At 39.3% G+C, this 15583-nt stretch overlaps 1 protein-coding gene across 2 annotated transcripts in view; it reads left to right on the forward strand.

Moving 5' to 3' along the window:
• The first annotated feature begins 337 nt into the window (after positions 1–337).
• LOC107048322 (ecdysone-induced protein 74EF) overlaps positions 338–15583 on the forward strand; it is a 102715-nt gene continuing 87469 nt past the window's right edge. Inside the window, exons 1-2 of one of the 2 annotated variants that reach the window (XM_015271453.2) lie at positions 715–793; positions 10982–11529. The gene's annotated coding sequence lies outside the window, so the exon portion shown is untranslated. Of the gene's footprint in view, positions 399–714; positions 794–10981; positions 11530–15583 lie in introns of those variants that run through there. The other variant, XM_015271455.2, reaches the window with a different exon arrangement.

The following is a 15583-nucleotide window of genomic DNA, read 5'->3' on the forward strand; positions in this document are numbered from 1 at the left end:
CACGAGCGAATCAGGAGCAGACTTCGGGTGTTGTCGGTGGTATCCGACAGGCTCGCAGGGCTTTCAGTCAGACGCGCGTTCACTCGCAAACGATACGCGTGGCCCGGAGAGCCACAGAGTGCCGACAACACGTGCCCGCATCAACAAATTACGGGGCTTTTGTTTTGTTTTTTCTCTTTGCTCGGGTGCGACGCGGGCCAACCTGACATTCTCGACTAGCGGGAGTACGTGACTGTTCAGTTGTGTTGGTTCAACTTTTTGGTTAGTTGAGTTGCCGGTGAGTGTTGTGAGTTGATGTGATTGGATGTGATTGTTTGTTGTTTTTGGGGAGCCGATTGTCTCTGGTGACTGTGGGGGAAGGGGGGCCTGGCGGAGGGACGAGTGAAGCTGCCCGAGTGGTGAGTGATTGATATTGTTTTGTGTTTTTGTGTGTCCGCGGGACTCGCTGATACTGTTGGTAAATTTTGAGGGGCAATTGGTTGATTGATTGATGACATTGTTACGGATCGGTTATGCAATTGTCGAGTGAAGGGGCAATTGTCATTTTTCTCGAGGATGATGATTAAATTTCTGAGGACCGGAATCTTATGAAGTTGAAGTTTTTAGTGGGATATCGAATTATGTAAAAGCTCCTGAGGTTTGAGAATGAGAATTGAGTATTGAATTATTGATGGCGTGGACTTTCTGGAATTTTGAGACCATTGTAGTGGTGATGTTTTTGGGACATGCCGCGAAGAGACTCATCGCCAGATGATTGCCAACGAGACAATCAACGAATATTTTAATGAATGGGGTGACGTATCAATGGCACCTAGCCATAGGACTCACTTAAATTATTAATATATTTTTTAAAATAATAATTGATGAATTGATAACATCAAAGCAATTTTGAGCAGTATTTTTCGCACCATTTGGCAGATTCATGCAATTGTTATTGTCCACTTTTTAAGTTTAAAATTGAGGAGTGAAGGGGTAATTGTCATTTCTATTGGAGAAATGGTTCCGCTCGCCAACCCCCAAATGATCCTTATTTAAAACCTTGTGACCCTTATTTTGACCTTCACAACCCTTATTTCGACCCTCGCGACTTTCATTTTGGAATCTTAATTATGAGTACGAAATTTTCATCATTAGAAGTCGATTTGGATTTTTCTAATATACACGGATGATGATTAATTTTATGAGCCCCAGAATTTTATGTAGTTGAAATTTTTGTGATAAATCAAATAACGTAAATACTATTGAACCTTCGGGATTTTGAGACCAAAAACCCCATTCGTCACCCGAGTCGAGAGTAAAAGTTCTCCAACACCTCAAGCCATCAGCAAAAACCAAGAGTGTATCCGTGACCCGTCTAACCACCTCACAATTAAATCAGCGAAAAACAATTCAATCGAGGAAATAGCCAACTTACACAGCAACTACTGTCTGCACACGAGATAGCAGAAAGAGAAATTACAGAGTAAACCCAGCACATCAGTTGTGCTCTGCACTCCTCTGTGTTAATCTAACTATATCTCACGCTCATACCTCCTTGTGCACTTAATTGTCTGCATAATTAATCCAAATTTACCATTAGAACTCACACAGGGGGTTATTCCCCTCAGCTAATAGTTTTTCCGGAATGAAAGTTTATTAACTCTTATCGCTACTCCACGTGTGAACATCTGATTCTATTATTTTTCGGGGGGAGAGTGAAGAGACCAATACATCTCACACAGAGAGATAACTCATTTTAATTGAATAAACAAATTAACAATTTTGTTCAAACTTGAACTTGATTTTTATTTGCATTTTTATTCAGGTGAAATAGTTTTTTTAAATCAGTAAGAATATCTCTTGAGGGTAATATGGCGGGGTTCATAGCTGGGAAAAAAGCAGAGAATTCAATGAAAATTGCTGAACAGATTATTCGATCCATTTGAAAGAGGTGTGCAAATTGTCAAGACCCCTACTTAAACAATAATAATGGGAATAATTTTTGAAGTTGCTACTTATACACGCAGTTGAATGGGGCATCGGTAATTCTTGTGAATTTTCGACGTTATCGATAGATCAATAACGTAGGAAAAACGATTTTGGCGAAAGTCGACTTTTCCCTGAGAAAAATCCAAAATTTGACACTTTGGCCCCCGGTAGAAATTTTTTTTTTCAGTTTTCACTTTTTCCACATACTTTTGAGAGTTCTGAATAGCCCGTCGCTTAAATAGTTGGAATCAACGTTCACCCGGCTAAAAAATTCGATTTTGGCGAAAATCCACTTGCTCCGGAAAACCCGAAAATCTGACCCTTTCGCTGGGGCCAAAAAAAACGGTTTCTCAATTTTCACTTTTTCCACATACTTTTAACAGTTCTGACTAGCCCGTCGCTTAAATAGTTGGAATCAACGTTCACCCGGCTAAAAAATTCGATTTTGGCGAAAATCCACTTGCTCCGGAAAACCCGAAAATCTGACCCTTTCGCTGGGGCCAAAAAAAACGGTTTCTCAATTTTCACTTTTTCCACATACTTTTAACAGTTCTGACTAGCCCGTCGCTTAAATAGTTGGAATCAACGTTCACCCGGCTAAAAAATTCGATTTTGGCGAAAATCCACTTGCTCCGGAAAACCCGAAAATCTGACCCTTTGGCTGGGACCAAAAAACACGGTTTTTCAGTTTTCACTTTTTCCGCATAGTTTTGACAGTTCTGACTAGCCCGGCGCTTAAATAGTTGGAATCAACGTTCACCCGGCTAAAAAATTCGATTTTGGCGAAAATCCACTTGCCCCGGAAAACCCGAAAATCTGACCCTTTGGCTGGGGCCAAAAAAAACGGTTTCGCAGTTTTCACTTTTTCCACATACTTTTGACAGTTCTGACAAGCCCGGCGCTTAAATAGTTGGAATCAAGGTGATCGGCTAATCATTAAGAATATCTTTCAATAAAATTTATAATAAATACCTGGAATGAATTATCCATTCTATAAAATCAAAACATTATCAAAAGAAAGCCACAAGTTTATTAATTCCCACAGAAAAAAACGTTGAAACAACTGGAATAATTCCTAATAAACCGTTTTATTCGATTGAAATTCCGCATTTCTCTAGGTGTTGTTTCTGCCTTCTTCCTTTCTGTTCCGTTCTGGGGAAGAAAGTAGACTCTAGGCAGGTTCAGCATGAAGAAAGGCTCTGGGGGGAGGAAGGGGGGAGGGGATTATTGAGCATTGTTGGCTCCACGTTAAGATAGTGCTCTTAAGCCGAGTGGGTAATGCTGTACTGTTTGCGACGGCCCTGCGGGGTCTCTGACCGCCCGTCCGCGCCTCTCAACTCCAAGAGACTGCGCTTATCCAGCTATACAGCTTTTCCAAGGGATCGGTTGGGCTGATACGGCTGTTGGTGATGTTGGTGGTGGGTCGCGAGGAGTGTGCTGATTTTTAGTGGGAGTTTTTCGATGTGGGGGCGGGAGAAGGGGCGGTGTATGGTGAAGGGGAGGGAGGAAAGGTGTCGCTAGTTTTGATGGAATTTCGATTTTCGAGGTTTTGAAGAATTTATTGAAGAAGAACTGGAGGATTTTTTATGATAACTCGGGATCTGTGGGAGATAGGGAAAATTTTGAAGAGAAGTTTTTGTGGAGGATTTTGTGAGCTACAAAAAAGGTCTCGGTGAAAATTGCGGTATCTCCTGTAGGTTCGAAGGTATTTTAGAAAATTGCTGCGAAATGGACATTAATGACTCGGAGACAATCAGTTTTTGGAGATTATCTCGGGCCTGAAGGGAGAGGTCGAAATTTTTGTGAGAATATTTTTTGGGTAGCAGAGGAAGAGCTAGAAAAAAGGTTCTACAAAAATTCTTCCATCTCTCTTGAATTTGGAGATATTCAGCAAAAACTTAGTGGCAAAATGGTGAAACAAAATGAATTGACTTCAATTTTGAATTTTCGGTTTTTTGGGAATCTCTGGGGCTCCATGGGGCGTAGATGAACTTCCATGAGGCTTATTTATGCAGATCTCACTTAGCTGTGAAAAAAATTGGCTACCCCCAGGTTCTGAGATGATTTCTAAAAAAATTATGTGTTCAAGTGAAACTATAATTTTCCTTCCGATAACTGTGTTATTGGTAAAACTAAATAATTTCGAGGAGACAATATTTATATTCTTTCTGTAGTACAGATCTATCGAGTTCCTGCCAACAGTTGGAATTCTCCTAGGGATATTTCTGATATTAAATTTCCTTCCGTCAAGTTGGTGAATCTCCCTCAAGTAAATCCGTTCAACTCCATCAAATATTCTCACGTGGAGCATATGATTTTTTGGGAGAGGAAATTTTTTCTCCCACCGCATAAAACCAACAACTCGCGCCGAGTGTATTCTGGATGAGAACTCCTCGGGACCGTTACGTAAGGGACGATCGAGTTGCCTGGGCTCGAGTCCATCGACTCGCCCCAGTGCAAATCGCATGCATTCACAATTCTTCACCAATTTTTTTTCCCCTTCCCCCCCGCATTTAGTCGTGAATAGGCCCCGTCTGGCTACATAGTGGTCGTTTCCACTTGTCTGATGGCTTCCAACGCTCACCACTGATCCCCCAACACCCACGACACAGAGAGAATTGCCTTCGCCTACGGCAATTTCACTCGTTTTTATTTTTATTTTTTTCAATTTTAAGGCGGATGATGCATGGGATTTTTTCACACATTTTTACTCATCGTCGCTCGATGGTGTAGATGGTCTCGTGCCCTGTGATCTTTATTCCTAGGTTAGTACAATTTAACGTTGGCGATGGCTTAGAATAGAAACCCGTGCCGGTTACCCAGACTTCCGAGGCGGGAGTTTACAACGGATTTTCTGAGACTTGCGAGCGGTGGTGCTGAGAGTGGACGATTATAGATGCCACGAGGTGCACTCATGGGGTCGGATGAGACATATTAATGGAGAATTATCTGAATTAAGAGTTAAAATTCACCAATTTCCGGGTAAAATGTTGAAAACTCGTAAAATTGTCGGTGGATTTATGAGACAATGTGACAAGACATTTTTTGTGGAGAAACGAATTCCCAACAAAAAAGGTTTACAGGAATTTTATTGTAGGGCCAATAGTTATCGAGATAATTGAGGCTTTGGTGGTGACTGAGAAAAAGAAAAACTGGAATTTGCTGAGTTGCGGAGTTTTGGGGAATTTATTTCGGTTGAAAACGCCGAGATGAAGCTGGTTTCCACAATTATTTAGTATTCGACCCCATTGTGGCTCGCGAGATGTACCCAGGGAGATGCATGAGACGTGAGTAGTCGGAAAAGAGAGGATCGTGCAACTTGCGCGGCGTGCAAAGAGGAGAAACACGCCTTGTGGACTTCTCTTGGTGCATTGACCGCGGTTGACCACACGTCATCAAATGAGTGACGTCACGGACACGCTTCTCCAAAGAACGTCACGGTTCGACGGGCCCCCCGGGTGGGCATTGAAAATTCCGTGGGTTTTTGCCGGAATTCTTGCTTTTGTTTTCTCCTCGTTGTCTCGAGATTTGTTCTGTTCTTCGGTTACTGGGAAAATTGAACATCACATTCTCTCATAGAACCTTCAATCACCTCCAGGTGTTCTCTATTAGGGGAGGGTGGGGTAAAATGGACACTTTAGACTTCTTTTTAATTATTCATAACTCAGAACCCAATTTATCAATTGAGCTCAGTTTAGGCTCGTCGCAAAGGGACAGAGTTGTTCTTCGTATTGAGAAAAAAATTATTAAATTTTATCAAGATTTCAACCCCTCATTGACATTTTAAAAAAAGTCAAAAGTGTCCGTTTAACCCCAGCCTCCCCTAATTCAAAAATCCACGAATCCCTCAATTTGAAAATGTCAAAAATCTCGCCAACTCCGGGGAAATAATAACAGCAGCCCATCCCTTTAGTTTTGTTCTATTTCCCTCACGGTTTTTATTCATCACTTCTCCTCCCTCCGTGCCGTCATTGTTTCTACCAGGTCGATAATACGAAAGAACTATTAAAGCGATTGCATCGATGTGCAGAGAGGCAGCGAGAAAGTCCCTGGCAACTTTCTCCCAGTGGGTTTAGCTTGCACCACGGGTCACCAGCTATGAAAAATTAAGAGCGAACGCTCACTCGTTTGTTATATGCATGCATATGCCTGGTGAAAGAGCATCGAGTCCCGAAGTTTAATGCAAAATTCAATACTACTTTTTCATTCACATTAGCAGGAGATATGGATGCGATCGCAGGTGATAAGGGGCTGAACGAGAAAACCTGGATTCGCGGGGAGAGGAGAATAATGTTGTGCCTTGCTCTGCACTGGGGAAATTTCGCGAGAGGTTGGGCAATGAGAGCGGCCTCGAGGGGTCCTCGTTGGGCAATTCGGGGGGTAACATTGGCCTAGATACTGGCCAGTGGCCCCGGACTCCACCATTTCTAGAGGCTTCATGGTGATCATGGCTTGCTGTACTGTTAGAAAATTACTCGCGAAATTTTGAAATTCATCTTGGTATTGATAAATCCGTCAATTTTATTGAATATTGAATGAAATTAGATTTCTCGGGTTCATAAGACGATGAAAATTACTGAAAAACGTGGAAATTCAGGCAACTTCTCTTCTGAATTTTCAATCTGTTGATTAATTTTTGCGATAGGTTTGAAAATCCACGTTGTTATTGATCATGAAAAGCGATGCTCTTTCACGAAAATTCCAGAGATTAACGAAAACCCGGAAATTCCAAGTTGAAATCAATTCATTTTGTTTCACAATTTCGCCACTGAATTTTCGCAAAATACCTCTGAATCTAGAGGAGATTGAAAAATTTTTGGTGGAAACTTTTTGTAGGAAATTTCAGGAACTGCAAAAATGATTTTTCGACATTTATCTCTGGAGTCAATACTTTTGGGGATATTTGCAAGTTAATTCAGTAGCAATCATCGTTCAGACCTTTTTTTTAGATCTCCCTCCCCTCCACGAAAAACATCTCTCCAAAAATCCTTCATCTTCCCGGGATTCCGAGTTATTCTCTCCCCTTCAACTCTCCACTCTCACTCTCCATCATTCCGTCATCCCCCCCCCCTCAAAAAAAAAACCATGCCATTGACTGACACTGGCCCAGTATTCGTCCGTTAACACTGTAGGTCAAACATGCGAGCGACCGAAGGACGCGAGTGCAAAATCCGCCGGTGAGAGAGGAAAGAGACAAAAAAAGGAGGAAAAAAATTCGCTTTTAAAAGTGAGAGTGCCACTGGTTGTACTAAACTAGTCGCATTTGCACATTCTCGAGTGGCCCGCGGGCCCCCTCAAGCCGTTGTTCTTCATCGGAATAATGAGCATGAATGAGAATAAAAAAACAAGTGGACAATCGGCTTTTTTAATAAATGAGTGTAGTTATTGTTGCTGATAAATTAGCACTTTGTTTCCAAATGAGTTTCTTTTTAATTTTTATTTCACTATTCTCTTCTATTTTTTTCATGCCATAGTACTATTATCAATTGAAATGCCATCAAAATTTTACGTATTATTTCAGTTCGTCTCAAGACTCGAATTCGTTTTCAAGAGGTTATTGTTATCAATTTTTTGGGTGATCGTTAAAAAATCGTTTTTTAATTGGTGTCAGTGGATGAATAGTTCTTTTGATGAGTTGTCATTATTATTATTTTCATTTCGCGTGTTGATAAATAAATATTCTAGAGAAAAAAAATGGGAATTTTTGAGTGATCGTTGAAAAATCGATTTTTTGAAAAAGATACATTTTTTCGAATCTGTATGAAAAATTCACTTTTAATTAGTGTCAATGAATGAATAACTTTTTTTGATGAATTATTATTATTATTATTTTCGTTTTGTATGTTGATAAATAAGTATTCTAGAGAAAAAAATTGAAATTAAAAAAAATGGGCGAATGAAGAATGTGGGAATCATCACGTATATACATATATATATGTGTCATGGCGAGTCGTTGGAATGGGCCTTGACTGTGTGCGCCGAGGGGCAAATGACTTTGACGGCCGGGGCCGCCAAAATCAAACATTAGGTGATTTTTGTTTGGGGTCCACTTGACCAAGGTCACGCGCCTTATAAAACGTCTCGTTCTATAAAACGAGAGGTTTTGCATTGGGATCATTATCGCCGTTCAATACCCCTTCTCAGTAGGTTTTTTTTTTGTTTTATTCTTGAGTGAATAGTTTTGACGGATTGAAGGACGGGAATTGCGCAACTGGCTGGTGGTGAATACACGAATTCAATGGGTTTTGAAGTTGTATCAGGGGGCGAGTGATTGATTGACGGTGTGCGGTGATTTTGATTTTTTTTTGGGTCGATCAAAAATTATTATCAGAAATTATCAGTTGAGTACTGGGTTGACTATGTAAAATGTCAGTCCAATAGTGCAATTGTTGGCTGACATTTGGATGGGAAAAATTGTCTATTGACAATTGTCTATTGCAATGTTATTACATTGCAATGTTGAGGTTCATATGGCAATGAATATGTGAATCTGAAACTAGCGAAAGATTCACCAGCGGAAGATGCGATTTAAACACATTCTGGAGGTGTGCGAATATTTTTTAATCATGTACGAAATTTTTCGCACTTTAAAAACCTTTGTACATGTGATTGTTTGAATCTCACACCTTTAAAAATCCTCTAAATTGAATCTTCCGCTGGCGAATATTCCGCTAGTTTCAGGTGCATAATGAATATTACTGAAAATTGTGAAAATTCAGGCAATTATTCTTCTGAATTCTCAATCTATTGAATTGAGCATTCAATTGACTGTGATGTGGAATTTTCACAGTGACTTTGAGGAATCAGCTGTCGTTGGACCGTCAATAACTGCTCAACATTAAAAACTCATTTTTATTGAAATTACAAGATTAATCAGAAATCCCATGAATGATTTGATACGAAATTGAATTTAGTAGCGAAGTGGTAAAACGGTTTAAAGGAGATAATGAAATTTTCGTAATAAACTTTTTTCTAGAGCAAATTGAGTGCTACAAAAAAGGATTTGACAAAAATTGAGCTATCTCCCTTCGATTCCGTGATATTCACTAAAAACTCGTCAATAGTCAAAATCGACTTGAACTGGTTTGCCAAAATACAAATGCAGCAGTTATTGAAATTTGAAAAATCCCCAAAACTCCCAGTAATATCTCATCATCGACTCAAAGCCCCCAACAAGTCAGTCAACCTCCCGTAACCACTTCCCCCAAATAGCCCTCCATTAAAATGGAAAACGGAAGTAATACCCAACTGCCATCAAAACTAATTCGTTGAATCACGGAAAAGCCAGTGTTCCATCAACTCCACGGGAAAGTCTCCACTGGCTGCGTCTCGTCCCGCTACGGTTACGCAGCACTCAGCGTGAAAAAAAGAACTTGCACTTTCGTTAGAAAGTGCCTCGAATCATTCGCCACTCCGTTTACCAGTGGATTCACGATTTGATGTTGATTCAAATCCACCGAGCATTCATTATCCCTTCCCCTTCCCTCGATAACCCAAGTTGAAAAGAGTAAAGAGTCACCTTGCTGTCTGTATTTATTATTTTCTAATACCCAACTAAATCACCAGACGCGCGAGACCTTCATGAAAAAAATATATATCTCTGTCTTTTTCGTTATAAAGTCGTCTCTCTTTCTCTCTTTCTCTCTCTTCACAATGGAATGCGCTGTATGAGAAATCTCAAACGTCAAGACCATTTGCCAAAGGAATGAAATATATTATCAAACAAATATAGAAACTAGATATTCCGTCAAGGACGCGCGGTTTGACGACAAAATCTTTACGATTTCAATCTAAAAAATAGAAATAACATCGGGGAAAGGTGACGTTTAATGAATGGGAGTGAGAATGAAAATAAAAGGGATGGGAATTCACAGCGAATGCGGAAGGAATCTCACTGGTGTGCATCCATATGCCTCTGAAGATAGCCAACATGTACAACTGCATAAAAACACGGGAGAGAGAGGGAAATAATGTGAAAATCGAGAACATTCTCGTTTATTTCAGTTTTTAAATTCCATTTTCATAACAACGTTATTCATTTTTTATTGGTTTTCTCATTAAAAATTACTAATCATTCGTGCACAATTTTTTTCTGATTAAAAATGAATTTGAAAAAATGATGGATATTTTAAAAATTTAATTTTTGTTTTTTTTTCCATATTCTAAAAAAAACAATTTATAAAAAATGAAAAAAAAAACTGTTCTTAATAAAAAAAAACAAAATATTTTTTTGTTTGTTGAAAAACGTTATTTTTTGTCAAAAATCAGTGTTTTTAAAATCTTGAGTTATTCTAGATTTTTTTACCTCATAAAATTGAAAACAAATGATTTTTTTTCATTAAACAAATTGTGTTTTGGTTTTTAAAAATTGTCATTTACTTTCTTATTGCAATTAAAGAGTCATTATTCATTTTTTAGTATTTTTTCTCAGTAAAAATAACTATTTTTTTATGCTTCAATTTTTAATGTGAAAACAATTGAAATTCAGAAAAATAATGGATGTTTTTGAGATTGGATTTTTGTTGATTTTTTTATTCTATAAAATCAAGAACTCAATTTTTTTCAATCAAAAATTAAACAAGAATGAGGTTTTTTCACCCAAAAAAATATAATTATCATATCTTTACATAAAACAATAATTACTTTTTCAAAAAACAATTGAAACTCAATTTAGTCTAAACAAAAGCAATTGAGATTTGGAAAAATTGAGTACGATCTCTCCAAGCGAGATATATCCGTCCATGTGAGCGCATACGTTGTATCCCGATGGCCGTGGCTATGGCCTTACAAAAAGCCCCTCCACAGCTCCCTCTCTCGCACACACACACAGACACACACACACACACACACACGAAAGCACGAAAGCCCCCTGCATACGCGGCGACGTGAAGAGTCGGCGGTGGGAGGAGGAGGTGAGATGGAATAGTCGTGCGGCGGGGAGAGGGCGGGGGGAGGGAGAGAGAGAGATTGGTTTGTGTTGTCGCACGAGTGTCTAACCTAGGATAGTGTTTAGTGTGTGGCTAGGCTAGGCGAGTGAAGAGCCAGCTCAGTGTTTCTTCCGTCTTGGAATAGTTGGGAAGCACTCGCGGAATAAAATTCATCAATTTAACAAATTGCCGTCATCATGTGGCTGATTGGGAATTTTTGGAATGTGACTTGACTCCCTGTGGCTCGTGCGGATTAATCGTGTGTAATGTTGATGAGTTGAGGTTATTATATATTTGGTGAGTGCCATTTTTCGCGCTCTTCGCTCATCATCTTTGTGACGTAAGCGCCCCCTCTCTGTCATCTGTGGCGCAAGCGATTCCACGGTTTTACCACCGAATAAATATAACACTTTTTTTTTTGTTTTGTGGTTTTGTTGCCATTGCCGTTGTGATAACCACCGGTTTTGTTTATGGATTTCGACAATTGTTTATGGTGAGACTCGAGGTGGTGTGAAGTTGTTGGTTTAGTGGTCGACGAGTGATCACCGGAACCGGGAACGAGGAAGACGCTGATTCAAAGAGGTGTCGGTTGTGTCTGGTTGACGAGGATTTTTCTACTTGGTTCAAGGCTTTGGTGAGTTTTTTTTTATTTTCGGGGGGTTTTTGGGGGTTTGGGGATTCATGGGAGGATCGAGCGCTGGGAGGTCCGTATTAAACCCTTGAGAATCCCCTAAATTGAATTGTTTGCTGGCGGTAGAGGATTTTTTGCTCAGGAAAACTTTCGTCTTTCATTTTTCTGAGAACAATTTTTCATTTCTCATCTTGTTTGAAGGTTTTGGAGTGTTTTATTTTTATTTTTTGGGGTTGGGGAGTCATGGGAGGTGTTCGTGTTAAACCCTTGAGAATCCTCTAAATTGAATTATTCACTGGCGATGGCGGATTTTTTGTTGAGGAGAATTTTATATTTGTTCGGAGGTTTTGGTGAGTTTTTTTATTTTTTTGGGGGATTTTTGGCGTTTGGGGACTCATGGGAGGATGGAGTGATAGTACTGCTGGGTTTGGACAATATTTGGGATTTTTTATTTCGAAATTTCTGGGGAAATATCTTAAGATCTAGGGGAATGAAGCTGAAACTAGCGGAATGTCTAGGGGTGTACAAATGTTTTTTCAGTCATGAACAAATTTTGGGATCTACGGGAGATTTTGTGAGGTATTTCATGAACTGTAGGAACAGTCAAGATGAAAGCTTTAGGTATCTTCAATAAAATCCGCGATATTCAGCAAAAAGTAAAAACAAAAACATGTGAGAAATAGAATTTTCATTCGTATTTAGACTACGTTTTCTTCAATATCTCAAAATCCTCGACAGATAGCAAAATATTCATCTCAACATTTTTTCTAGATAATTTCGCAGACTACAAAAAAGGTCTAGATCAAAATTTTCGTATCTCCCATAAAACCCCAGATATTAATGAAAAAAACCAGATCAAAAATTCGAAAAAAATCGTATTTTCATGCGAAATTGTAAAATATCCAAAAATCTGCAACAGATGTCTGCAGGAAAATGTCTTAACCTAAAAAAAATGTTGAGTGAAAATTCTCCGAAAAGCTGTTCCTCATAAAGAATCATCTCATCCAATTTCCCTATCATCTCGACAAAACGCTCATCCCCACCACTCAATAACATTATTTTGAGTCTAGGCCAGACCTTGATGGCTTTCTCACTCAACAATTTTCCCCCTCACCCAACAAACATCTCCAACCCATCCACTACCGATATCTTTGTTTCATCCGAATAGAGTCTTGAGTCATCATCCCCGTGACCTTGGACTAGCTCTGCGTGATTCCGAGGGTCATTACATCTTTTTTAAAAAAATTGACTAATCCTTGAGGTTTGGTAAAAGTAAATGACCTCAGGCACAACTGCGAAAAAAAGGGGCTCAAGCTCCTGTGACCTACCCTCGCGGTCCAGAGAACGTGGGTCGAGGAACCCAAATTGGAACGGGACCTTGACTCGTGCGCATTGCCAAAGAAGTGGGCGCGTTGCGCCATCCCCTCCAGATTTTTTTTTTCCTTCGCCGAGAGAATATTCTCTCCCCCTTTGGCGACCTTCGGGCCGCTGAGAGGTGACGTAAGAAGGGCATGGGGTCTTATCACGTCAGTTGGTCCACCATTCTCATGGGGAAATTGGGCGAAAGGGAGAGGGGAAAGTAAAATTTTTTATAATAAATTAGCAATCCGCTACTGAATGGTTATTTCGCTGTTTATTTTATTTTATTAAATTGAATAAGATGTCATCATCATCATCATTATTCTTTTTTACAGTTCTCTCTCCCCTTAGCCCTTCGATGAAATGTTGACAGAAAAATTTTATTTACACATACTCGAATGAATTTGAAACATGACATTTGAAGAAACCATCGGAAAGCTCACTTTCAGGGAAATTCATGAAAAATTCGAAATTTTCAACAATCATAAAAATCAAATCAATCAAAATAACGATTAATACGATTAATTAATAAATTCGAAAATTTTAAAAATTAATCGATGAACTATCGTCGATATCTCCTGAGCTAATGATGGGATTAGCGCGAGTCAGGGCTCATTTTGAAGCCTGAAAAAGAATCTTGAAAATGAGGAAAGAATCGTTAAATTTCACTCTGCCGATTTCGAGATATTCACGACTGAGCGCGAATCGGTTTATTCTACTCTCTTCTAATCAATCTTAAATTCTTGTCTGTGGATTTCCACTTTTTTTGGCCCATCCAGAGAATATTCCCTCCCTTTGGGGACCTTCGGGCCACCGAGCGGTGACGTAAGAAGGGCACAAGGTCTTGTCGTATCAGTTGGTTCGTGATTTTCGACTCCAGGGAGATGTGCGTGACGCAACGGCCGCGGAGACGGGAAGAGGGAGAATGCGGGAGGGATTATCGGAGTAGAGGGCCCCTGGCACACGATCAGAGTACCATTGGCGTCATGAGAATCATGACTAGCTGGCGCGCAATTGCGGAAGGCTAAATGAATGGGAAGGCCGACTGCCAATGATACAAGTCCATAAGTTTTGTGTTTATTTTTTCGAGGTTTTTTCAGCTTCCGGGGATTTTCCGCGTGGGATTCACAGTTTTTGGAGGGTGCGAGGCGTAAGGGATGGTAGAATAGGGCGAGGAGGTTCTTGGGGAGGTAAAGAAGAGGTTTGAACGAAAATTTTTAGGAAAATTTTGATTTTTCTAATGGATTCAGAGATTTTTTTGTGAAAAATTGGCAGTTTTGAGGTTTTTATTATTTTTTTCTGCGAATCTAAGAAAGATGGGAAAATTTTTGTCGGAAAACTTTTTATAGGAAATTTCAAGAGCTAGAAAAATGACCTTTTGACATTTTTAGCTGATGTCAATAGTTTTGCAGATATTTGCGAATTAATTCTGTAGTTGAGTGGTACAAATGTAAATTTCACTTAAAAACAGATCAATTTTCCGAAAATATCTCGGAATCTGAAGGCAATAGGAAAATTTTTGTAGAACTGAGTGACATCTACATAAATAGGCCTCATAAAATTGGCATATACCCATAAATTCGAAAAAAATGAACAAAATTCATGAATTTTGCTTCACCTTTCGAGGAAAAATTTCTACTCTAGACATCGTCAGGGACACGAATCAAAAATTCCTACTCCAGTTATTTTCTTTTTATTTGGAAGTGGTGTTCTTGGTATGAGATCACGTGAAGACACGAAAAGCTGGGATTTCATTGGAAAAATAAATAGTGATCTTTGCCTTGCCCGAGGCATGAACCAAGGCCCTTCAGACGAAGGTCCCACCAAAGCCACATGACTCAATCGCATTATCGCTGGGGGATTTTTACCAAGCGTGGTAGCCGCCAAACGGATATTGTACTCGGTGGAGTTGCGCCGGAGGCGCAGGTTGAATTTTAAATCTGCATTTTGAGGCAGTCAATGACGAGAGATTGTAAATATTAATGGCTGTGACTTGTATATTATTTTTCGCTTCGTACTTTCAAAAATGAGAGGACAATCTCTTTGATTCCAAGATTAATCCTTTCAACTGAATTTATTTTTATTTTAAAAAATAAATCAGGTAATGAATGATAAATATCTCTGGACTCTGGATTTCACTTTAAAAAATCTATTAGGGAATTTTTCATCTATTAATAGTGACAATTTGAAGACATTCATAAATAAGTTCCAGGATATCCAAACACTTTGTTCAAATTGGCAATTTTTTTTCAAACAAGATTTCAGTGTTGCTGAAAATCTAGGAATCCCCATACTTTTTCGGATTTTTCATTGTTGAAAATGGCCGTTGTACCGATCAAGAGGCTTAATTTGATTATTTGCAATTATCTGTCAGGAACTTATGTGTTTTAATGTCGCAAAAATACTAAAGAGTATAACGAACAAAGTCATATACGGTTATGTGTCTAAGGAAACGCTTTAAGACTAGGAACTAATGGATTGAAGGTGGGAGTGTACAGTTCTTACGGACGCAATATCTTAAATTTCATTTTTTCAAAAATTGTTTTCCCGAAAAATACTCTTGGTCTATTCTCTAAACTCTGAAGAGGATTTTCCTCAGTAAAAATTGCCCACATCCTATTTAATAGTGAAGTTCGGAGAATAGAGTTGTCGAAAGAACCCTTACGGTCACACTGGCTCGGTCATACTGGCAGGCGGC

This window comes from Diachasma alloeum, unplaced genomic scaffold (genome assembly GCF_001412515.2).
Source record: "Diachasma alloeum isolate Michigan unplaced genomic scaffold, Dall2.0 Dall_scaffold_00186, whole genome shotgun sequence".
NCBI classification, from domain to species: Eukaryota; Metazoa; Arthropoda; class Insecta; order Hymenoptera; family Braconidae; genus Diachasma; species Diachasma alloeum.